Consider the following 25,726-nt stretch of genomic DNA (forward strand, 5'->3'; position numbering starts at 1 on the left):
GCATACACCCAAAGGAATATAAATCTATTTTAAATATACATGTATACATATGTTCATTGCAGCAATATTTACAATAGCAACGTCATGTAATCAATCTACATGCCCATCAATGATACACTGGATAAAGAAAATGTGGTACACATACACCATGGAACACTATGAAGCCATAAAATGTAATGAGATGATGTCGTTTGCAGGGACATGGTTGGAATTTGAAGCCATTACTCCCAGCAAACTAATGCAGGAACAGAAAACCAAACACCACCTATTATTATTCTAACTTATTAGCAGAAGCAGATCAATGAGAACACATGGACACATCAGGAAGAACAACACACACTGGACACCTGTTTCATGGCATGGGGGAGGGGAAGGAGAGCAACAGGAAGAATAGCTGTGGATGCTGGGCTTAGTACCTGGGTGATGAGATGATCTGTGCAGTAAAGCACAATGGCACACGTTTATCTATGTAAGAGACCTGCATATCCTGCACATGGACCCCTAAACTTAAAATAAAAGTTGAAAAAAAAGCTTATCACATATGGACCACTGAACTTAAAATAAAACTTGAAAAAACACTGAGTATGAGGTGGATTCCCTATGTTAGACCCAAACTGAGGATCCTGAAGCTCCTACTGGGGAATTGGGGCTGGGTGCACCCTGGGGAGCTGCTGCCAAGGCCGTCCACTGTCCCTACAGGCCGCCTCCCTTCCCGGCCTGTGATGGAAAGGAGAAGGGGTATGTGAACAGCTGTGGAAGTCAGACTCTCGGGAACTGAATCAGGCCCCAGCCCATGCCCCCCAGCCCAATCCAGCCAACGTGCCCGCTGTCTTCCCACCCAGCCAGCCAAGCCCTCAGGACTGTTAGATGGAAGCAGGCTCCATCATCACCCAGGCATGGAAGGAAGATGCCCTGGTCCTTAGCAAGCAAGGCCTGGTTTCCAAAGTGCTCTCCGAAGAGGCCTCAGGTTTGTCACATCTTAGAAGGTACCTTTCTGCTGCTCTTGCACCCAGCATGTTGGCAAGTCAAGTTCCCCCACTGACTTCTCCACACATAAGGAGGGAGTCAACACCATTGCTAAGTCGGATCAGCTCCAGGGTCTCCAGTATCAGTTTTATCAGATCCCAGGGACCTGCCTGCTCCCAGAGGTGACAGAGAAAAATCAAGGAACGATCTGTATGGTCACTGACATGGATGAAACCCTTGTGCATAGCTCCATTAAGCCAATCAGCAATGCTGACTGCCTAGTGACTGTAAAGATTGAGGGGACCATGAAGCCTTATATGGATGAGTTCCTGAGATGACTGGAGGAACTGTTTAAATGTGTTTTCTTCTTTGCTCTCTTCATTCCAGCCTGAACAAGTATGCAGATCCTGTTGAGAGGTGACAGCGTGCTGGCAGTCCTCACAACCCTTGCTCGCTCTCAGGGCCTCCTCTGCCTGGGCTCCCACTTTGGCAGCACTTTAGGAGCCCTTCAGCCTGTCGCTGCACTGTGGGAGCCCCTTTCTGGGCTGGCCAAGGTCGGAGCCGGCTCCCTCAGCTTGCGACGAGGTGTGGAGGGAGAGGTGCGTGTGGGAACCAGGGCGGCATGCAGTGCTTGCAGGCCAGCCCGAGCCCGGCAGACCCCGCACTCGGAGCCGCCGGCTGGCCCCACCGGCCCCAGGCAGTGAGGGGCTTAACACCTCGGCCAGCAGCTGCTGTGCTCAATTTCTCGCTGGGCCTTAGCTGCCTTCCCACAGGGCAGGGCTTGGGTCCTGCAGCCTGCCATGCCTGAGCCTCCCCACCATCCGTGGGCTCCTGTGTGCCCAAGCCTCCTGGATGAGTGCCACCCCCTGCTCCACGGCAACCAGTCCCATCAACCACCCAAGGGCTGAGAAGTGCGGGTGCACAGCGCCAGACTGGCAGGCAGCTACACCTGCAGACCCTGTGGGGGATCCACTGGGTGAAGCCAGCTGGGCTCCTGAGTCTGGTGAGGACATGGAGAAACTTTGTGTCTAGCTCAGGGATTGTAAATACACCAATCGGCACTCTGTATCTAGCTCAAGGTTTGTAAACACACCAACAAGCACCCTGTGTCTAGCTCAGGGTTTGTGAATGCACCAATCAACACTCTGTATCTAGCTACACTGGTGGGGATGTGGAGAACCTTTGTGTCTAGCTCAGGGATTGTAAACACACCAATCAGCGCCCTGTGAAAAAAGACCACTCGGCTCTAACAATCAGCAAGATGTGCGTGGGGCCAGATAAGAGAATAAAAGTAGGCTGCCCCAGCCAGCAGTGGCGACCCACTCGGGTCCCCTTCCACACTGTGGAAGCTTTGTTCTTTTGCTCTTTGCAATAAATCTTGCTGCTGCTCACTCTTTGGGTCCACAATGCCTTTATGAGCTGTAACACTCACTGTGAAGGTCCACAACTTCACTCCTGAAGCCAGAGAGAACACGAACCCACCTGGAGGAATGAACAACTCCAGATGCGCCACCTTAAGAGCTGTAACACTCACCGCGAACGTCTGCAGCTTCACTCCTGAGCCAGTGAGACCACGAGCCCACCAGAAGGAAGAAACTCTCAACACATCCGAATGTCAGAACGAACAAACTCCAGACATGCCACCTTTAAGAACTGTAACACTCACCGTGAGGGTCTGTGACTTCATTCTTGAAGTCAGTGAGAACAAGAACCCACCAATTCCAGACACATTGTGATGGGTGTGATGGACCAGTGTGAGGTGTTCTGGAGTTGCCTAGCCCATGAGTCACGTTTGTTCCACCAAGGCTGCTATGTCAATGACCTCAGCCATCTGGGGAGGGACCTGAGGAAAACTCTCATCCTGGACAACTCGCCTGCTTCTTAACGTCTTCCACACAGAGAATGCAGTGCCTGTGCAGTCCTGGTTTGATAACATTCCAGACAGCAGCTGCTGCACCTGATATCAATCTTTGAGGAGATGAGTGGAGCAGAGGGTGTCTACACTAGCCTTGGGCAGCAGTGGGCCCTTAGCCTTTCCTGCTTCCCAGCAATGGCCATCACAGTAGGGGATTTTCCCGCACTGTGCCTTTATGATCAGCCTGAAAGAATGAAGCCTGGAACACCTACCCACATGGGCCTGGAAACAGTGAGAAGTGATTGAAAAGAGCTTTAGGACAGCTTAGGTGCCCAGTGGGTGAATGCCAGACCAAGGATACCCAGAGCTACCTGCCATCAAGTTTTTGGGTTCCCGAGATGTGGGTGTGAGAGAAAGAAAGAGAGCATGTTTGTTTTGCTATGAACTGTGGGCCAAATATATAGTGTTTCAGTAGGGGAGAAGCTGAAGGACAGACTCTTCCCAAGTTAGCTTTGTCTCCTCTCCTGTCACCCTATGAGACCCTGAGTTCCATAGGGATTAAGACTGTTGAAGGCTCCATTGCAAACCTGGTCTTTCTTCAGTGCTGCAAGGCCTATGCCAAGGAGAAAGGAAAAGTATGCCTTTGGGTGTTCCAGACACACATCTTTCTGAAATATTTCTCCAGCCAGTTGTTGCAGATAAAAGACGATATTTCTGGGAAGATGGGGACTTACGTCCAGACCAGTACCCAAGATATCAGGTCTTGTGGCCCAAAGGCTATGCTTACTTAAGTCCAGCCAACTGCCTGGGATGGATCCTTTCTGCATCTCCCCAAGACTCACCACTTAGGCATAGCCTTAAACCTGTGGGGAAGGAAGTTGTCTCCCCGCCCTGCAAGAGGACAAATAACTGATTTCTGTTCTTTCGACTCTGTTTTAAAATTCTCTTAAAAAAAAATAAAAGCCTATCTGAAACTGAAAAGAAAAAAACAAAAAAACAAGGAAAAAGATGTCATACTTACATAAGTGAAAAACATACAGATATACCTATAAGCAACAAACACAGCTAATTCACACATATATTAAACAACACATTGAGATAAACTGTACCGAGCTAAAAATTATCTTTCGACTGATGATATCAAGCTTTAAAACAAAAATACAGTTAACTGATCTGAGAAAACATAACTCCCAAGAAAAGAAACACAATAACACGGAATTGAAAACAAGAAGAGAGATTTTCGAGCATAAAATCCTGAATACAACATAGATTTACAATGGAAAATAACCGTTTTTTTTTTTAAATTTTTTTTTGAGACAGGGTCTTGCCCTGACGCCCAGGCTGGAGTGCAGTGGCGCAATCTCGGCTCAGTGAAAACTCTGCCCACTGAGTTCACGCCATTCTCCTGCCTCAGCCTCCTGAGTAGCTGGGAATACAGGCGCCTGCCACTATGCCCGGCTAATTTTTTGTATATTTAGTAGAGACGGGGTTTCACCATGTTAGTCAGGGTTCTCTCGATCTCCTGACCTCGTGATCCACCCGCCTTGGCCTCCCAAAGTGCTGGGAATACAGGCATGAGCCACCACAACCGGCCAAAAAATAATTCTTTAGATATCTACAGCATTCAACTGTGTGCACTCATGAAAAGCAGACAAATTAAGTCATTAGAATTTAATAAATTGCAGTAAAATTATACCGAAAATACATTACAATCATTAATAACAGGCTCTAATGAGAAGAATTTAATAAATAATCATTAAAAAGACAGGATAATTTTATTATGTTCTCAATATGTTGCTGCACTTCTTACCACAAAATATAATAAAATTATATGCCTATAATATAGATTTCAGGAGCTAAAAAAGCCTTATATTTCCAAATAAAAGAACAACATAAATTTTGCAAAATATGACGAGCATTACTGCAGTATAAAGTAAATATCTGGAATTAAAATATACCATCATTTAGATACAGACTAAAAAACAGAATATAAATGTTAATGATTCCTTTCTGCCTGCAGTGAGCTTAAAATTACAACCAAAAATTTTAATAAATATGTAGCACCTACAAGACATTTTATTAATTGCTTACATAATGTGGAAATTTCAGCAATTTATTTTAGAATTTTTGAATCTAAAAATCACCAGCTTGACATTCATTTGCGAAAGTGAAACATAAAGGAGAGTAACATAAGCAAGACGACAGAATGGGAGGTTCTGCATGCACATCCCCCACAACATAATGCAGCTGCCACAGGAAACATAAGTGCATTCATGAAAGCCTTAGAATCCAGTTGAGTTTGTGACACCCAGCTGGAGGCAAAGAGCAAGGAAGACATCTTCAGAGGGTAAGCACTTGACCAAATGGCAAGCTTGCCAATCATGGTCCTCGCTTCAAAACAGAATACTACCACATCTTACTGTAGACTTGGCTACAAATCATTTGACCTTGGTCCTGCCACTGCAAAAATCTGTGAAAAACACAAGAGAATTCATACTCACCTGAGACTTAGGTGACAGGCCTGCAGAACTTGGTTCTCTCTATAGTCGCTGAATCAGGCAAAACACACCTTCTTTCCTTCTCCAGCCATGGTCTGGAAGAAATCTTCACATTGATATGATGAAATGCTAACTAAAAATATGAAAAATACTAAAGTATAAATGCCACTAAAAATGGTAAATACATACTGAAATTCAGAATACTCTAAATTGTTATCATCTTAAACTAGACTATTAAAATACAAGATGTTTTACATAAGTCTCATGATAACCACTGGGGAAAAAAAACATAGTAAAGAAAAAGAGAAAGTAATTAAAGCCTACACAAACAACAAAAATTACACATTGGATATGGTGGCTCCTGCTTATAATTCCAACACTTTTGGAGGCCAAGGTGGAAGAATCATAAGCTCCTTGGGTGTTGTGGTACATGTCCAAGTAGTCCAAGCTACTTGGGTGGCTAAGGTGGGAGGATTGCTTGAGCCCAGGAGATTGAGGCTACAGTGAGCTGTGATATGCCACTGAACTTCAGTCTGAGCAAGAAAGCATAACTTTGTCTCAACAAAAATGAACAATACCACAGGAAAGACAGAACCAGAAAAAAAAGAAGCAAACTTAAAATGGACAGAAAACTACAAATGTACAATAGTAACTGCTTACCTATCACTACCTTACAAATAAGAAGATTAAATTATCTACTAAACAGATACTTCTGTAGACTGAATGTCATCTCCAAAATTTAGGATAAAATAGCCAATGTGATAGAATTAAGAGGCAGAACCTTTAAAAATTAATTAAGCTATAAGCACTCTGCCCTCATGAATGGATTAATGTTCTTATTATGGGAATGGGCTAATTTTAACAAGAATGGATCTGTTATATATTAAAAAAAAAAAAAGCTCTCTCTCCCTCACATCTTTGGCCATGTTATTATCCAGCAACTAGACCTTCAACAGATACCAGTAACATGGTGTTTTACCTTCCCAGCCTCCAGAATCATGAGTCAAATAAAATTCTGTTCTTTATTAATTACCAGTCTGTGATATTCTGTTATAACAGCCAAAAGAGACTAAAGCAGACAGAGTGGATAAATGAAACTTTTAAACCTCGTAATATGCTGCTTACAGGAGACTCAATTATGAATAAAGAGCATAGGCTAAAAGTGAAAGGATAGAAAATGATATTCCATGCAAATAATAGCCATAGGAGTTCAATGGTAGTTATGCTTAAATTAGACAAAATAGACTTTCTAGCAATGTCTCTCACAAGCATGAAATGAGTTTACCATACAATAATAATAGAGGTTAATTTGTCAAGCAAATACAGCTATATATATTTATGCACCCAAAAGGGAGGCTTCTAAATATAAAAAGTAAATATGGGCAGAACTGTAGGGAGAAGTAGAAATAAATCCAATAATAGAAAACTTTAATGAAATGTATAATAAAGGACAAATAGTTAACAACATTGTAAATTTGCAAGGGAAAGCTGTTCTCCTGTGTTGCATTTGAGAATGCAGCAAAGAAAGTGGGAACTGATAATTTTACCGCAAGTCTGAGTTAGGCTGAAAAACAGGGTGGTCGATTAGAGGTTCCACTTGCCATATATTAAAAAAACACAGGAGAAAACCAGTCCTCCTCTGGAGTGTTAAAATAATTAAAGAGCAGAAAATTAGTCTAAAGTGGCTCTAGTGCCCTGTGTTCATAGGTTAAAAAAACAAACAAACAAACAAACAAACAAACTAAAACCTAACTCAAATACATTTCCTATAAACCATTATCTTAGCCTGAAACAAAATGCACGTTTAACCAATGGCAAACATGCAATTAACCTCTGAATATGTAACCAGGACATTTCCATCTGGATAGTTCAAATAAGGTGACTACATAACTGGAACCAATTCTTGAATTTTGGTTGCTTTCTCATGCATCTTATGAAAGCCTTTCCTTTATGCCCCTCTGGTGGACCAGAAATCATGGCTGGGTGCTTTCCATTTCACCAATCACTGTTTGTTCAGATAAACTGGTTAACGTTTTAACATAGACTCCCCTTAATTTTTAACAAGAGAGACTGGGGACCCCACGGGCCGCAGCTCCTCCCACGCAAACACCCAGTGGCAGTTTTTCCCTGATGACCCACCAGGCCTCCCTGAACAATCTGGGAAATACCCATGGCTGTGGGCGCAGAGCAGGGCGCTGCCCAGGGACAGGACCGGATGGGCCGGGCGGGACGTGGGTGCCTCGGGGCTGGCCCAGCGGCCATCTTGCAGCCACAGGGGACTGAGGGCCAAGCTGCGGGAGACTCGGAGCTAACCGTGGGGAGGCCGGTCCTGCCGGTTTCACAGCCTGCTCTCCCCTCTCGGGATGCTTAACCCCGTATACTCACCATTTCCCAGCTTCCAGGATGTCCTGGCATCTTAACTGTGCGTCCCCAAGGACGTACAGATCACAGGGCAACAGGGGCTGTGAAAGAGTAGCCCGGGGCTCCCAAAGTGGAGGAGGCGAAAGAGGAGACGGATCCCAAGTTCCTGTGCCAACGCCAGGAAGAGACAAAGATCCCGCCAAACGCCGGAAGCCACGCCCTCCTCTCCTGTCCTCTCCAACTGAGCGCCTGATTGGGCGGTTCCCACATCAGTGTCAATGACTGGATAAAACTCCAGGACTCACCCATCCCCGCCTGACTCCTGCCCCTACCCCCACTCCCCTTCAGCCTTAGTGCATTTTTGTTAGTTTGTTTTACTTTAAGTTCTGGAATACATGTGCAGAACGTGCAGGTTTGTTACATAGTTTTACATGTGCCATGGTGGTTTGCTGCTTCTATCAACCTGACGTCTAGGATTTAAGCCCCATATGCATTAGGTATTTGTCCTAATTTTCTCCCTCCCCTTGATCTCAACACCCTAACAGGCCCCAGTGTGTGATGTTTTGTTCCCGGTGTCCATGTGTTCTCATTGTTCAACTCCCACATATGAGTGAGAACATATGGTGTTTTGTTTCCTGTTCCCGTTTTAGTTTGCTGAGGAGAATGGTTTCCAGCATCATTCACGTCCCTGCAAAGGACATGAACTCATTCTTTTTATGGCTGAATATTATTTCATGGTGTATATGTGCCACATTTTCTTTTTCCAGTCTATCAATGATGGGCATTAGGTTGGTTCCAAGTCTTTGTTTTTGTAAACAGTGCTGCAATAGATATATGAGTGCATGTGTCTTTATGCTAGAATGATTTATATTCCTTTGGGTATATACCCAGTAATGAGATTGCTGGGTCAAATGGTATTTCTGGTTCTAGATACTTGGGGAATCACCACACTGTCTTCCATAATGGTTGAACTTATTTACACCCCCTCCAGCAGTGTAAAAGCGTTTCTATTTCTCCACAGCCTCACCAGCATCTGTTGTTCCTGACATTTTAATAACTGCCATTCCAAATGGTGTGAGATGGTATCCCATTGTGGTTTTGATTTGCATTTCTCTAATCATAAGTGATGATGAGCTTTTTTCTTTTCCTTTTGTGTGTTTGTTGACCACATAAATGTCCTCTTCTTCCTCTTCTTCTTCTTCTTCTTCTTCTTCTTCCTCTTCTTCTTCTTCTCCTTCTTCCTTTTCTTCTCATTTATTTTATTTATTATTATTTTTAAGACGGAGTCTTGCTCTGTCACCCAGGCTGGAGTGCAGTGGCAGGACCTCAGCTCACTGCAACATCTCCCACCCAGGTTAAAGTGATTCTCCTGCCTTATCCCCCCAAGAAGCTGGAATCGCAGCCACCCGCCAAAACACCATGCTAATTTTTTGTGTTTTTAGTAGAGACATGGTTTCACCATGTTGCCCAGGCTAGTCTTGAACACCTGACCTCATGATCCACCTGCCTCCACGGCTGAAAGTGCTGGGATTACAGGCTTGATCAACCACGCTCAGCCAAATGTCTTCTTTTGAGAATAGTCTGTTCATATTCTTTACTCACGTTTTGATGTTTTTTTCTTGTGTGTGTGTGTGAATTTAAGTTCCTTGTAGATTCTGGATATTAGACTTCTGACACATGGATAGATTGCAAAAATTTTCTGTCATTCTGTACTTTGCCTGGTCACTCTGATGATAGATTCTTTTGCTGTGCAGAAGCTTGTTAGTTTAATTAGATCTCATTTGTCAATTTTAGCTTTTGTTGTGATTGCTTTTGGTATTTTATTTCTGAAGTCTTTGCTCATGCCTATGTCCTGAATGGTATTGCCTAGGTTTTCTTCTAGGGTTTTTATGGTTTGGCGTTTTATATTTAAGACTTCAATCCATCTTGAGAAAATGTTTGTATAAAGTGTAAGGAAGGGGTCCAGTTTCTGTTTTCTGAATGTGGCTAGCCAGTTCTTTCAGCACCATTTGTTAAGTAGGAAATCTTTCTCCATTGCTTGTTTTTGTCAGGTTTGTCGGAGATCAGATGGTTGTAGATGTGTGATGTTATTACTGAGGCCTCTGTTCTGTTCCATTGGTCTATATATCTGTTTTGGTATCAGTACTGTGCTGTTTTGGTTACTGCATCCTTGTAGTATAGTTTGAAGTCGGTTAGCAGGATGCCTCAAGCTTTGTTGTTTTTGCTTAGGATTGTTTTGGGTTGACAGGCAAACAGGCTCATATAGTTGGGGTCACATGCCCAGAGTATCACAGCTAATTAAGACGTGAGCTGAGACTTGAAATGCACATGCTCCTTCCCTTACCTGGGTCTGTTGTATAATGCATCTTAGCAGCTATTTAAGAGTAGGAATTAGAACATTTGGACATCTTTTTAACAACTTTTTAACCTGCATTTTGATAATGCAGGAAAGACCTTCATCCCATCCCTGAGCCCCTCTCTCACCATGCTACATCCCACTGCTGACCACATTGTAGGGTGGCCATTAGGAATCAGGCAGGCAGCGGGGGCCGGGAATAAATAAGCAAGGATTACGCTGCCAAAATTTGCTCATCTTAGAAAGTCTCCTCAATCATTCTGTGTGAAGTGATTATTCCAGGGTAATTGTGGCCTGACTGCACTGCATGTCAGTCTGACTTGTCTTTTTGAAAATCACTGGATTACTGTCATGAACGGGGGTATTTCTCTTTCTATTTAAAAACGGCCAACTGTCCTCTGCAGGTGTCCTGATTTGCTAGTTGATACCGTGAAGGTAGCGGTGAGAATATATTTGGGCCACATCAGAATACCTATTCTCAGCTGGAGGATATATAGAAATTTCTTAATAATATCTAACCATTTTCTCAATAACCATTATATTTAACAGTGATAGCTTGGAGGGCAGGGAAGGACACAGATGACATAATCTTAAAATTTAATTTGTTTATGAGGTTTTTTTTTGTTCTTGTTTAGTTTTGCGTAGTTTTTGGATACAAGGTCTTGCTCTGCTGCCCAGGCTGGAGGGCAGTGGCATAATCATAACTCATAATTTGGTTGTAACGGTTCTTTAAAATATATTTTTGCTGAGAGTGGTAGCTCACACCTGTAATCTAAACACTTTGGGTGGCCAAGGTGGGATGATCGCTTGATCCCAGGAATTCAAGACGTGTCTGGGCAACATAAGTAGGCTCAGTCTCTAGAAAAATATTTAAAAATTGTCTGGGCGTAGCTTTGCATGCCTGTAGTCCCAGCTACTTGACAGGCTGAGGTGAAAGCATCACTGGAGCCTAAGAGTTTGAGGCTGCAGTGAACCAAGATTCAGCCCCTGCACTGACAGAGTGTGACGTGTGTGTGTGTGTGTGTATAAACAATTTGTATGTGAAAAAAATTCAAGCACAGGAGAAAAGTGAAAGCCCATGGTGGGGGATGTGGAGAAAGGTGACTTTGGCTGCAGCAACTCAGTGAGACTTGGTTTTCCATCTTGAAGAATTGCCCATCCACATTGAAACCATAGCCTAACAAATGCCCGTTCTCACATTCCACCTGCTGGGATACCAGTATGTAGCCTTTTGAAAAAAATAAAATCTTTCACCTAAGAGAAGGACAAGAGAAAACGAGGGTTTCACATCTAAAGGCTTCATTTTCTTTATGAATCAACAGCCACTTGTCATTTGAATTGTCCAGAGGCGACTGACAGCACTAATACACTTAATGAATCAACCAGGAAAAATGGGCCTCTCAGGTGAGGAGGAGGCACAATGGTCACAAAACCCAATCCCTTCTCAGCTTTGCATGGTGCTCACATCTCAAGAAGTGGTGTTAGCCATGTGAACCGTGTTCGCTGGACAAGGCCAGAGGAAAGAATATTTAGTACAACACAACTATGGGGCTGCAAATCAAACTGGTAGTGGGAGCATGCATGAGGCTTCAGTGGCCGAGACACTGGTGGTTACCCTTCGGTGTCACTTAAACCTTTGAGGTGAAGGACGTTTTTTTTCCCCAATTGGCTCAGAGAAACTAATCAACATTAAAATTGAGATTTGTTTTTCTTTTCAAAATTTCTAAGACATAGAGGACTCTAACACTCCAAAAGACATTCAGATATTTGTGCAGCTGAGGACCTGCCTGCTCTGTAGAGGGATGGCAGAGCAGCAGCCACCAGCTTTAAGAACTTTAAGCTCCTCCTCTTATAGGGACAGGCCACCCCCACACAACCCCCTTAACTTCATAGGCTCTGGCTGTCAGGTGCACCTGGGGGACTGTCTTCCTCCCATCTCATTAGCTCTCCAAGACAGTCCAGCTCAATCTAAAACCTACCGTAAGCTGGTGGGATGTAGACTCTCCTCCATTCTCCCAGCTCAGTGTGACTTCTGGAGAGTGCTCCCCCATCGTCTTACCTCAAATGATATGAAAAGAGCTGGTTCCCAGGTAGTTAGATGTTCAGTGATCTAACAGGCCCAGCATGCGCAGGGCCTGGTGCCACAGCGTGGCACCTCTCCCCTACCTGGCCTTCACATCGGCCTTTTCTCTTCTGTCACCAATGTCAGGTGATGGTCACCAGTGCCACACTCTCATGAGCTTGGTAAGTAGCAGGGGTGTAAACCCCAACAGATTTCCTGTGACTGTACCCTCTTACCTCCCACTCAAGTGACATTATAAGCATAATTTTATATTTGATCTAATTTATGCATAAATTTTTTATAACATTTCTGACAACAGCCCCCACAACCACATGAGTCTGGGTTACAGAACACATGGCCGAGGCTCGGGTAGCAGGTTTCACTTACTTTATTCCAATGTGAAATGAAGATTGATGATTTAAAAACAAGACAAAGTTGTTTATCAGCTGTGTGGTGGCTACATTTGCTAGCTCTTGCTCACTTCCTTTGAAACAAGGTATCTGGACAGACCATATTCATAAGTAGGTCTTCGCAAAACCCCAGACAGAAGTTCCAGTCAGACACAGCTCCATCAGGCTCACAGGGTGGCAACTGCCTCCATGTTAGGCTCTGACAGCAGGCAAGGAAAGGAGCACAGGCAGCAGGGGACAAGGAGGGCCCGGGACTGTAGGGATCCCCAAATGCACCAGAGCTATTCTCTGTAGAAGGGTGCACGCAGGTCTCACTGTGTCAGTGCAGTGGCTGAATCATGGGTCACTGCAGCCTCAAACTCTTAGGCTCCAGTGATGCTTTCACCTCAGCCTCTTTTGTAGCTGTATGGCAAAAAGCCTCCTACTTTTTACTTAAAACCTGGACTTTAAGCCAGGTTGGGCCAGGAATAGTGGCAGCAAAAGCCGCAGCCAAATGTATACACGCCAGATGTCTACACTCATGGGCACAGGCATATTCCACACTTGCTGGAGCATGAGAGGCCTGAGAGGCACCTGTTTCCCAGTTGCTAACTGATGTCCAAACACCCCATTCACGTGTCTTCATTTAGGTCTCTGCATAGTATATTTGCTCAGCCAGTGCAAACATATCTTCTGGGGGGCATCATTAATTGCAGCACCTGCCCCACTTGTTCTGGGAGGGAGTCAAGAGGAATCTGGTCAGCTCCTAATCCCCCAGGACAAAGGTGATGCCCTCTTTTCAGGACTTACATCCAGCAGCGTCATCTCGGGATGGGTTTTTCAAACACAAGCAGCATGAGGTAGCAAGCATGGTGTGACAGGCTCAGGGCCATGGGCAGCCGGCTGCTGGAGAAGCAGCACAGGGCAGGCACATCTGTGGGTGGCACCATGACAAGCCAAGACAGCCACAGCCCCTAATCCCAACAGCTCCAGCCCAGATGGCATTCAAATCTTCCCAGATAGTACTGGGGTACTCGATGCCCATCACTTGCCCTCCCATTAGCACGGCCTTGTTGGTTACTCAGGGACTAAGGAGAGGGGGTGGGGGATGTAGATCCAGGGTGGGCACCGCCTCACAGCCAGAGTCTACCTGACTGCAGGCCAGCAAGCAAGCCCAAGCAGCTCAGCTGTAGTCACCTCTGGCTGCACTTTTTATGTGTACTTTACACAAAGGCAGCAAAAGGAGGTCAACATTAGCTGTTGTGGCATGAAAGTCTATGCCCCATTAAGACCTTAAAATGCTATTGTCTTAAGCTCTCTTTATTCTAATAAAATTTATACAAATAAACACATACAAGCTGAACTACTATAAAGGAAATATTAGGATTTTTTTAAATCCATAAACAGACATGAAAACAGTCACTGTTTGATTGCAGAGAAAGTGAGCTTCTAAAGCAGCTGATCACAAAACAGCCTCACCAAACCCCAGGCAGGCCAGGCAGTCTGAACACTACAAGGCCACGTGATGGTCACAGAGGATGACAGCTCCCATGAGTATTCCAAGGCACTGTTTTAGCTTCTCACTCACAGTCTCAGAATACCCTGTGAGGGGAGGCCCCGCCTCACTAGAGCACAGGAGGTTCCGGAGCTCTTCCCAAAAAATGGTCATCAAACGATGGAGCAGGGGGAAGCCCAGACAGAACAAGTGAGTCCCTAGGGTCTCCTTAACCTCCCTCAGCTCCTCCACATGGGTCCCTGAGGGAAAGTGAGCAGCCTCCTAACCCCTTTGTTAGGATTCCCGTCCTGCAGGTCTGGACTCTCTCATTTTATGCTACCATAGGGGGTGACAATGCAACCCCAGGCTCCTTTTTTGCCATCCCTCAATGCCAGGCCAGACCCAGAGCCCTTTGCTAACACAGCCCAGGGGATGCTCAAGGCCCACCTTGACACAGTCACCTGTAGTGTACTGAGATGAGCAAGGAGGTGCAAGTAGACACAAATCCCCCATGGGCTTGGCCTCAGGCATGTTCCACAGGCTCAGGGCCTCGCTGATGAGCTCACAGCCCTCCTTCAGGAATCCTGCAGATCACACCCTCAGGGAGCAGTGCTCAGATGAGCAGGCAGGCCCCACATCCCCCACCCCATGACGCTCTGATCTACTTTGCAGGCTTCTGCATTGGTCAGTCCCCACTGCTTTCTGGTGAGATGTCCGAGTTGAAGTGAATGTTGAATGCCACACAGCTGATGGGGCTCACTGCCTTGCACATGTCGTAAAACACCTCCTGGCTCCAAGGGTCAGCTGTGGAGACACAGCTTGATGGGAGGTAGGCCCACTCCACCGTCAGTGGTGCTGGGTTGCCCTGATCTGCACCTTCCAGGTCCTTGCTGAGGTATCTGCATGCTTCTCTAAGGGACTGGGTCATGAGACACCCCTGGCAAGGACCAGCTGGCAGAACAGGCTGGACACTCTCCTTCAGCCTCCCCAGCAGCCCTGCCTGTGCTGTCATCTGTGCTGATGATCTCCGTGGTAAGATTACGGGAAACTTTTACAGCAAGTTTTCCTTTCTCACTTCCCTATCTTAATAACAGCACTGATAACTTTTAAGCCCTAGCAAGCTGAAACTGTAAGACACATGATCTTCTGCCTTAGAAGGGCCATGTTTGGGCAGTGTGTGCCCAGGTGAGAGCCCCATGGTTGTTAGTGGCAGCGGGGAGTTGGATGGGCCTGGCCCCATAGCCTAGTGAAAAGTGGGACCCTCTTCTTCCAGAGCATGGAAGTCTCAGAGGCTGGAAAAAGGTGCCTGAGTGGCCTGCCAAAAAGCATAAGGCTAGAAGGCCTGGAAGGAGCCCCAACAGTCTTCAAGGTGCCTGAGAGGGCTGGGCTCATTCCAGCTTTCTTTGCTTTCATCCTGTTAGCAAGAAAACCTGCTCACAGATGGCAGGCGGGTCTGAGGCTGCCATTCCCTCATCAGGGGCTATAGGCACCTTTAATGTGGCTCTTTCTTGAAGCAGCTGCTCAGGCAGGTTCTCGAAGAGAAGTTCCCTCATTATCCACAGGTCCTTGTTCCAGCCCCATGTCTGCAGAGGGACTAGGGAGGGAGAAAATCGCTCAGCCTGTGCCCCACAACCTGCTCTGAGATATCTCTTTTGTTACTTCCTCACGGACAGCATCAAACTTCCAAATCAACAGACCAGCATGGAGCCTCCAGAAAAGTGCACAGAATTCTGTCTAGTACCCAGATGGAAGGGGGTTCCCAGTGAGGGCAGGGCCAGGCTGCATGCACCTCTTCAGGAATGTTCTCCTCATGGTCCAACTTCAAGGTGTGCATCCTCTGTGTGCATGCAGTCCATGGCAGGCTTTGCCTGGGGAACCGTCCAGCTGCACACCTGCAGTGTGGTGGTGACCCTCTTGAATGATTGGTTGTGGGCCCCATGGCAGTCATCAGAGAGGGAGATGCTTATTCCACCAAGCCCAGAGCCCTGACACAGGCTTCTGTGAGGCCTCCATCTGCTCTGGGTTCTTGCCCGGAAAGGCTGTCCTGAAGTCAAACAGAAGAAGGTGGGCCTCTCTTCCAGGGCTGCTCTCTATCCCACTGACAGCTCCCTAGAGGGCGACTCAGACAGCGGGGACAGATTCCTCAGGCAGAAGGACTGGAGTTTAGGCTGACCGGTTAATTCCATACCCCCACATGACATGACACAAGGCAGGGGCTGTGTGACAAAGGCATTGCCTTTCCTTCTGGCATGAGGAATGGCTTAGGAAACAGGGTATGGTGGGGCTGGGGTTGAGCGATGGGCTTCACTGAGTAAGTGTCCTGGTTATCTGTCCACAGACCCAGAACAAGTGGCATCCCAGGAGCCTGGGAGGGGCTGGCAGAGACTTACTGGTTCCAGCAAAAGCCCATGTGGATGCAGTAATGCTGCTTGCTGGTCCTTGGCTGTAATTACAAACAGGTACTTGAGGTCCCCATGCATCTTGCAGCTCTCAGGGAGTGGGTTCCAGCTGCTCATGGTAGGCACTTTTAGTCACTGAACGTGCTTCAGGAATGGCCAAGCTTGATTAAGCCAGGCGTCTTGCTGTGAGACCCTCCACCCCACTGAGGACACTCTTCCTTGTTCCCCCTGGCAGTTTCACCTTCCAGTTCTGGTTCTAGAGACACGATGGCCCCTCTTGGGCCCCTGGGAGAATGTACTCAGGTGACACACTGTCGACAGTGCCCATTTCCAAGCCATTCTTCCATTTCCCACTGTTTGAGGGGCCGAGGCCGGTGATCAGCACAGCGCCACCCAGGGCCAGGTGTCTGCACCTAAATGTCATGCTGGTCTGGATGTCTCAGGGCCAGAACTCTCCTGGTGAGATGGCCTGGTCCTCAGCACCTGGCCTCCATGCTCCTTTTTCCTCTGTTCAATCCTGGCCCCAATGCCTCCCGCAACTCTCAGGTCACCATTGGAGAAGATGCTCAGGAAGAACAAGCAGCTGCAGTCAACCCTGCTGAAGGTGACAGATGGGTCCAGGCTCTTGAGCTGGTCTTCGACATGGTACATGTAAATGCAGGCTTTGAGCAGTGTGAGTAGCTCTTTCCGGAAGGAGTGGAAAAGGGTGTTTCCAGGGTCCTACACCCTAGAACGACCCATCTAGCACAGAAAATACTTTGCAATGTGCTATCATGTGTTATTTTAATTTTCAACTTTAGGCTTTCATTTTCAATTTCCACAATAAACACATAAGGTGGGGTTCTGATTTCACACACACACATTCTCTCTCTCCCCCTCTCTCTTAGAATCTTCCAGTGCATTCACACTGAAAGCCAAAGTCCTCCCAGTATCTTGTGAGAACCTAAATGATCTGAATAGTTTGTCATTGCTTTTGGGGATCTGGGAAAATCTCTGCACATTTTTGGAGACCGCTGTTATGCCATTTTTAATAAATCTGTTGTGCTTCAATTCAGAAGTGTGTGAGGGGAGTTGTGGAGGAATTGGCATTTGGGTTAGAAATTCCAGGAACACCAGAGACAGATGACACCTGTTTTCTGCTTCATAATGTCAAGTTTTACGATGGCTAAAACCTAATTCTAAAAGAAAATTAGACTGAAAAACTTTATAGGCAAAAATTATCTTATTAAATAGGAAAATCTAATTATTTTATTTTAAAATTTCCTTTTTCTTAGTAGGACCTAATCATAGAAATGTAAACTCTATATGCCAACAGTCTCTACTGTAGGATGGTTTATTGTATGTACTCATTTTACTGATTTCTCACAAAAACTTTTTCCGTAAGGGAAATTAGAATATTGTTCAACATATGTTGAATTCACAATTATTACTTTATTTCTCACTTAGTATTTTATGATTCTGTCTTCTTTAATATGAAGATTACTATGACTGTGTTTTCACTTTCTGAGTTATCATGTGTCACATTTGTCTGTAATTTCCTTTCAGAAGTTGTAAAATAGCATGCTCAAATGTATACATTATGTATAAATTATATAATTTATAATTTATTAAAATATTTGGCTTGTATGTTTAATTGACTCTAGGCACAATGTTACTATTAGCATCTTCTTCCAGTTTTCCCAACTTTTATTTGACTAATAATACAATTTGTTTCCAATTTTTATTTTATATGTCAATATTTTATACTGTATTTACAATATTTATATTGTTACCATATTTAGAAATGTAAGACTTTTCACTTAAAAGCTAGATTACAGCCTTACCGTTTTGTGTAAGAAAAGCAGCAATGCATCATTAGCATAATTTAAAACTTTCTCTAGTATTACTTAAATGCTTATTCCTTAAAACTTTCTCATCACAGCTCTTTGTAATAATTATAATGTGTTTTCTCTGAAATGTTGTTGCCCTAACTGTATCCATATAATTCAAAATTTATACTTTTCATGGATTCATAGGAAGAGTTAAAAATTGTAGTTACCTAGGATTCTTTTTCATTTGGACACTATGTTTATTCAGGATTTTATGGATTAAAGTTTCTCTTAATTATGTTTTATAATTTTATGTTTCTGTATTTTTTAGAGTAGGCTGTCTCACATCAGTTAATTGTGTTTTTACTTTCTACCTATTTATTATGATTTTGAATTTCATTATTCAAATAAGAATTTGGGGGTTAATGTTTCTTTTAACTTTGTTTTGCAATTTTACATTTCTGTGTTTCATGTTTTAGGGTAGGGCACCTTATATTAGTTTATTGTTTTAAGTTTTAATTTATATAATATAATATTGTATAACAATATTCAACTCTGTATGCCTTAAGACAGTGTGGGGCAAAAGTCAAATATGAACCATCCCTATGTCTTTTGTTAATATAATGATTTAACTGTTTGCCCCTATTTTGTTTAAATATTGCCCCTATTTGTGAAAGAAAGATTTATGCGATTTGAAGATAATTTTTCAGAGACTTTGTAACTCTGTCTCTTCAGGTGTCTTTTTTTTTTTTTTTTTTTTTTTTTTTGACAGACTCTCACCCTGTCACCAAAGTGCAGTGGCACAATCTTGGATCACTGCAACCTCCACCTCCCAGGTTAAAGCAATTCTCCAGCTGCTGCCTCTTGAGTAGCTGGCATTAAAGTTGTACACCACCGCGCATGGCTAATTTTTGTATTTTTCATGAAGCTGGGGTTTCACCATGTTGGCCAGGCTGGTCTTGAACTCATGGCCTCAAGTAACCTGCATGCCTCAGCCTCCCAAAGTGCTGGGATTACAGGCATGAGTGATCACTCTTGGCCCTTGGGTGTCATTTTTAATTTCGATTGTGGTAAAAATAACATAAAATTTAGAATCTTTAATATTTTTTCTTATACAGTTCAGTCATGTTAAGTGTATTTACATTGTTATGCAACATATTTGTAAAATTTTTTCTTTTGCAAAACTAAAACTCAGTACACATGAAATGACAACTACCCATTGTCCTTACCACCTGGCTCCTGATAAAAATCATTCTATTTTCTGGTTCTAAGTTTCAATACTTTAGATATTACATATAAGTAGAATCATAGAGTATCTGTTTTATTGTGACTAATTTTACTTAGCATTATGTTCTCAAGATTCCTGTTTATTGTGGATGGTACAAGATTTTCTGCCTTTAAAAGCTAAGTAATATTCCATTACTTTTATATTACAAATTGTATTTATTTATTCATTCTATGAGGAAAGTTTGTGTTGCTTTCACCTATTGGCCTTTGTGAATAATGCTGCAATGAATATGGGTATGCAAATAGCTATTTGCTCATATGTGTGAGGTTTACATGTGTGCTACCTTCTGTTTTATTGGAAAAATTGTCTGTCTTTATGCCAGAAACAAACTGTTTTCATTGCTGTTGCTTTGTAATGTGCTTTGAAATCAGAAAAGGTGAGGTCACTAACATTGTTTTTTTTAAACATTTTTGGGCTCTTTATGGTCGCTTGAGATTCCACATAATTTGTTGGTTCCTTTTTCTATTTCAAAAAAAAAAGTTCTTAATTTAAAAGGGATTGCACTGAATCTGTAACTCGCTTTAGACATCATAAGCATTATTCATAATATTAAGTCTTACAACCCTTAAACATGAGCATGCTCATAAGTGAGTTATTTAATTTCCATATATATGTTGCTATTTTTGTTTTCTTCTGTTATTAATTTCTAGTTTTATTCCATTTTGATCAGAAATAATAGCCATTGAAAGGCTAAACCACTCTGGAAAGTGACCTCCATTATAGAACATTACAAAGATATGTGAGGGCACCACTTCTGCCCTGATGGGCTACTGGGATGAGTTCTCTTAGATGACACATTGCAGACAAATGCAGGAAACAATATAACCCCTTTTTCATGTAAACTCTTCCCTATTTTTGTAGAGTATCAGTGATAGTGGTGGCTTTCAAGTCTTTGAGAAAGTCTGGCAGTACGGTGAACCTGCCTGCTACAGATGATATCAGAGGGAATAATTAAAACTATACAAACTGTAGTAACATGAATAAATACAGCCTAGTGTAAAGTAAAAACAACACAAAGGTCTTCTCTGATATTTCTACAAGAATGTAAACATGGACTTTACACTTAACCAAGTTGCCACTGGGACCAGTTAAGGCTAGATTTTTGGGGGGTAGATCTGAGGGTCACTCATAGAAATCCCCTAGGAGAAAGCGCAGAGAAATTCCATATTTGGGTCTGGATCCTGGGCCCATCCTGGTTTTGTCAGGTCCCTCTCTGTAGAGACCCCCATGTGCCTGCTCTCACCATAACTCATTGTATGCCATGCTTGGGGGTGTGGTGAACCTACCAGTTGTCCAAGGAGATGGGGGACTTGAACCCATCAAATATCTGCTCACTGATTTTAATACAGCTCTACAAAGAGTGTTCCCAGCAGCGAAAAAAGTTAATTGTCTTCTTTGTTTTTACCATCAGGTGACATCTCCATTAGAAATTCTGTTTCCTAGATCAGGCACATAGGAGTATCTGCATAGACCCCCAGCCAATGAGGAAACCCGAGGACAGCTTAAGGCATTGTGATTCACATCTGAGTAGACGTACTTGGTCCGCAACTCACAACTTTTTATTCCACCAACCGTGACCTGGGTATGAACATGACAGACCCACCAGGGTTCCTGTGTCTTAAAACCTGCCCCTGTGAGGAAAAGCCCCCTCCTTTCCTGCTCCCCTTGCAACCCATGGTAATGGTAGGCAGGGCTGGGTTGCCTAGATTAGATGACACGGGTGGCCTGGCATGGACGGACCTGCCCTGGGCTACACTGTGTTACCTGTGGGTGCCTCTTGTCGAATGGCCAGTGGTATCAAAGATGTAGGCTAAGCCAGTATGTATACTGTCAGAAAAGGCTCTCACTTTGAGCCTTTCTCAGGCAACAGCTTGGGAATATGGCATACAATGAGAACACAGTGCCCTCTCAAGCATCTCCCATGAAGTTAGCTAGATACAGGGCTGTCTCTAGAATGTGGGTTTCTGGTTCCCAAAGTTCTAAATTCTGTTAGGTTTTGTCACAAGGGAAGTCTGTTAACTTCTTCAAGGTTTTATCCCCTGAGCCCTTTTCCTCCATAAATCTATGCAAAGTCCCTGCTGGGCTGCTGATTGCTCACCCTCCTCTCCCATCTCAACTCTTTACCTGTAAACAGTTATGCAAACACAATTATGTCCCTTACTTCCCAAAAAGATCTAAATGCAGCCAGGGCCCCAGGTTTGAGAGAACAGAGTTGGATTAAAATCTGCTTTTCCTTTTCATTTCTGTGACCATATAAAAATCACTGTGTGCTTCAGGTCTCCCCAGCCCTGAAGTATGCATAATGGAATTCTGCTAACATCAACTTCCAAAAACAGTCATTGGTGATTTAAGAGATAGAATGAATCAAAATCAGTTGGATGCAGTGGCTCTTGCCTGTAATCTTAGCAGATTGGTAGACCAAGACGACGGGTGGAACACTTAAGGCCAGGGGTTTGAAACCAGCCATGGCCAGCATGGCAAAAACCCTTCTCTACTAGAAATCCAAAAATTAGTCAGATGTGTTGATGCATGCCTGTAATCCCAGCCACTCAGGAGGCTGAGGTGTAAGAATCACTTGAGCCCAGGAAGCAGAGATTACATTGAGCCATGATCCTGCCACTGCACTCCAGCCTGGGTGACAGAGCGAGACTGTGTCTCAAAAAATATATATATATATATAATGTATATAAATATTTTTATTTATATATTATGTATAACTATATATATCAATTATATATAAGTATATATAATATATAAACTTATACATATATATCTTTATATATAAAAGATACATAGTTCATGTATCTTTATACATAAAATATATATATTATATATATGGCCTTAATTTTCCATTCCACAGCAGAAGAGGTTGAAATTAAAAGAAAATCAGATACTGTCTTCTGGCATTAAATATTCCAGTGCTGTGCATTATATTTAGAATCATATGTATATGCCTCATCTCAGCCTATGTGGTGGGAGCACCCAACAAAGTCTCACAACAACACTAAGTTGTGAGTGACTCTGTTATTTAAAAATGCAGCTCACCTCTCAGTGCCTCAGAAGCAGGTACTATAACACCGGGTTTCTAACAAAGAGATGGGATTCCAGCTCAAGTCTGTTTCCCTGTGCTTACTTAAAGGTAGTAATATTCTCAGAAAGGTTTAGGAGGTGGGTTCTGGATTAGTACGGAATTGCTGAAAGGAAAAATGTATGGAAAGTCATTGGGCATGAACAAATATTTTTTCTTGCTACACACAGATCACATGTGCAAATTTGGGGACAGTTAGTACAAAACATGTGATGGAAATTTGGGCTCTGACATCAGTGAGCTTATTTCACACAAACTCCAGTTGACCATATTGGTTCCGACCAATTTTAGCCACTTTTTAGAAGTCTCATAAGTGGAATAAATTTCATTCTTTCAACAAGTTGTATCTTTTCTTACCTGTCATTCTGCAAACTGAAGAATTTCTGCTCGTCATTGGTTGAACTCTTTGGGGACCTGGTTCTAGTTTCTGTCAAAGGGAATACAACAAATGTGATAGGTTATCACTTCTGACTTAGTTCAGACTTCTATACCAAAAAACATAGACTAGGCAACGTATAAATAAAAGACATTAGTTCTGGAGGCCAGAAATTTGAGATTGGCTTCCAGCATGGTTGGGGTATGGTAAGGACTCTCTTCTGAGTTTCAAACTCCAGACTTCAGGTTGTTTTCTCATTTAGCAGAGAGAGGGAGAGACAGCCTTCTGCAGTTTCTTTTACAAAGCCAGTAATTGCTATCATGAGGTCCTCATGCTTTGGACTTAAATACCTCTGACCTGCTAAGGCCATTACACTGGGGATTAAGGTTCTGGAATGTGATTATGGTGGGGAATCACGTAGTCTACTGCAACTTCCAAAGTTATATTTCTAAAACAGTTATTTTCCTCTTACTTGCCTTGTCCTGTGCGTCCTCTCTCAATCTCTCTGTCTCCCTTTCTCTCTTTTTCTCTGCATATGTCTGTCTATCTCTTTCATTTTCCATCTCTGTATTGTAATCCTCAAGATTAGGAAGCGGTCTCCAGTGTCCTAAGATGCTCTAGGCACAGACCCACATGATAGAGAACTGAGGAGATGCCCAGGCCAATCGAGAGGAAGGAACTCGGGCTCTCAGTTCACACTGAATCGTGCCAGTTTCCATGAGGCAGATAGAAGGCTGATCTCTCCTCAAATCCAGCTTCAGTTGAAATCACAGTCCGAGCCTCGTAAGAGACCTTGAGGCAGAGGCACTCTATTAAGCTATATCGAGATTCTGGTTCACAAAAGTTGTGAGATAGTATTTGTTGTCAAAACGTGCTAAAATTCAGGGAAATTTTGTCATAGAGGGGCAAGTGACTAATCTCTTTCAGTCCCCAGGATCCTCTCTCCCCTCTTTTCCTTTCTTTCTCAGGCTGCCTGCAGCCACAATTGTCCCGTTATAACCTCCTCTGCTGAACTCACCTGTGCCTGTGAGTCTCTTCACAAAGAGTGGCTTTTCCCTGGCACACTTTCCACACCTGCGCAGGACTGGCTCTCTGTTGTCATTCTGGTGACAACATAATGTCACCTCAGGGAGGCATTCATGTCCGCTCCAGGCAACCTCTCCCCAGCCCTCCCTCCCAACATTCTACTTTATTTCCATTATAAAATGCTCTTTTCTTTCACATGTACTTGTTTTAGTGTTTTTGTCCTGCCGTCCTCAGACTGTGGGCTCCCGCCGGGAGGCAGGGATAATATAATCATTTTTGGTACCACATGGTGAACCTACCAAGGTAGCTGCTACAGGTTGAGTGCTAGGGGAAGAGTCGCTGAGTAAAATAACATGGAAAATCACAAAGCCCTTCTTCCCGCTTTTGGCCACCCAATAATGTGGAGATCATGAATGATAACAGGAGGTGCAGGACCTTAGGCTGACTCTCCCCCTAGCTCCAGCTGCTCCAGTAAAGCCCAGCGGGCACAAGAAACACGGGGTCTGCCGCCACCTAGAGGCCTCCACTACCACTGAAGTCCCAGGCGGAAGCATCACAAAACAGGTACCTGCATTGGGGAATTCTCGAGGCAGTGGCTCTTCAGGGACCCCTGGGAAAGGGAGCAGTATCTGAAGACTCCAAGGGCCATAAAGGTAACCTCGGAAACCTCCCTTGATTCCTATTTTCCTCAGCCTCTTTGAGTGTGCTGTGCACTCATTAAACACTTTAACAGCATTCGGAGACATTATTTTCTTCCACTTCTGAATGAGGACCTCAAGGACAGCCCAAAAAACTAGTATTTTTTCTGGGCCCCACACTCCAGAGCCCAGTGCATTGTCACATTCTGCTTTATTCAAAGTCCTCATCTGCCCACATCTCTAGGCCTCTCTCTTCTCTGAAGGACCTCTAGAACCTGAAAAGCCTCTTCCCAGAGTCTCAAAGCACAATGAGTTACCAATGAAGAGCCAAGGGGAGCAGACACTTATGAGTATCTAGAATTCTTGGTATTATTCCTTTTGAGTACCCTTATTTATGAGAGGGAAAACGAAGGTTTTCTTTCCCGTAGCCTCACTTTATATCACATGGGGTGGTTGGGGGAGGGCATAGCTCATTTTAGTTCCAGGTGCCCACAGAGTTGGGAGTCACAACCCCTGTCCTGTCCTCTTGAAACAGCTGGGAAGGTCCCCAGGCCTGGAAGAACCCAGGGAACCTGGAGGATCCTTCATCCCATGCTGTCAGCTCCTGGACATGTAGCTGGGGTAGTGGATGCCTCTGCCTCATGGCAAAGCTGCCTCTGCTATTATTTCTTCCCATTTTGTCACTTCTCTGGTTTCCTCTTCTCTGACCTCACCTCCATGATCTCCACCTTAGAAGCCTGTGTGTGTGCGTGTGTGTGGTGTGTTTGTGTGTGCATGCCTGCACACCTATGTGAGAATAAGGAAGAGTAGAAAGCCCAGGTAGAAAGTAGAGCACAGGGTTTTCCAGGACTTAGGAGCACTCATTTCCAAAGCAAACCTGATGGGTGGGGTGCATGCAAGGCCTTGGAAGCTGGCTCCCTTCCTAATACTCTGTGCTCTTCCCAATTTCTGGGATATGGACCAGTCTTTGCCTTTTTTGGGGGCCTCAGTCTTCCTTTTGTAAAATGGAGAGGTGGTCACAAAACTGTATAAGAACATGCTCAGTAAAGACAGGGTGTCATGCTCAATACCAGATAGAATATTGGGATGGGGAGAGTTTGGGCAGACTTATGTGTCCACGG

The 25,726-nt window shown here is 44.1% G+C and overlaps 1 long non-coding RNA gene and 1 pseudogene across 6 annotated transcripts in view; one reads left to right on the plus strand and one right to left on the minus strand.

The window, feature by feature from the left end:
* Positions 1–7,909, minus strand: part of LOC134809702 (uncharacterized) — a 42,476-nt gene extending 34,567 nt beyond the window's left edge. For all 6 annotated transcript variants that reach the window (XR_010156061.1, XR_010156059.1, XR_010156057.1 and 3 more), the window contains exons 1-2: positions 7,705–7,909; positions 5,323–5,452 (exon numbers count right to left, since the gene is read on the minus strand). This is a non-coding gene — a long non-coding RNA (uncharacterized LOC134809702). The remainder of the gene's footprint in view (positions 1–5,322; positions 5,453–7,704) is intronic.
* On the plus strand, positions 868–3,127 carry LOC112208122 (carboxy-terminal domain RNA polymerase II polypeptide A small phosphatase 2-like; annotated as a pseudogene).
* Positions 7,910–25,726: the final 17,817 nt, after the last annotated feature.

The sequence above is a fragment of the Pan troglodytes genome, chromosome 23, assembly GCF_028858775.2.
Source record: "Pan troglodytes isolate AG18354 chromosome 23, NHGRI_mPanTro3-v2.0_pri, whole genome shotgun sequence".
NCBI classification, from domain to species: Eukaryota; Metazoa; Chordata; class Mammalia; order Primates; family Hominidae; genus Pan; species Pan troglodytes.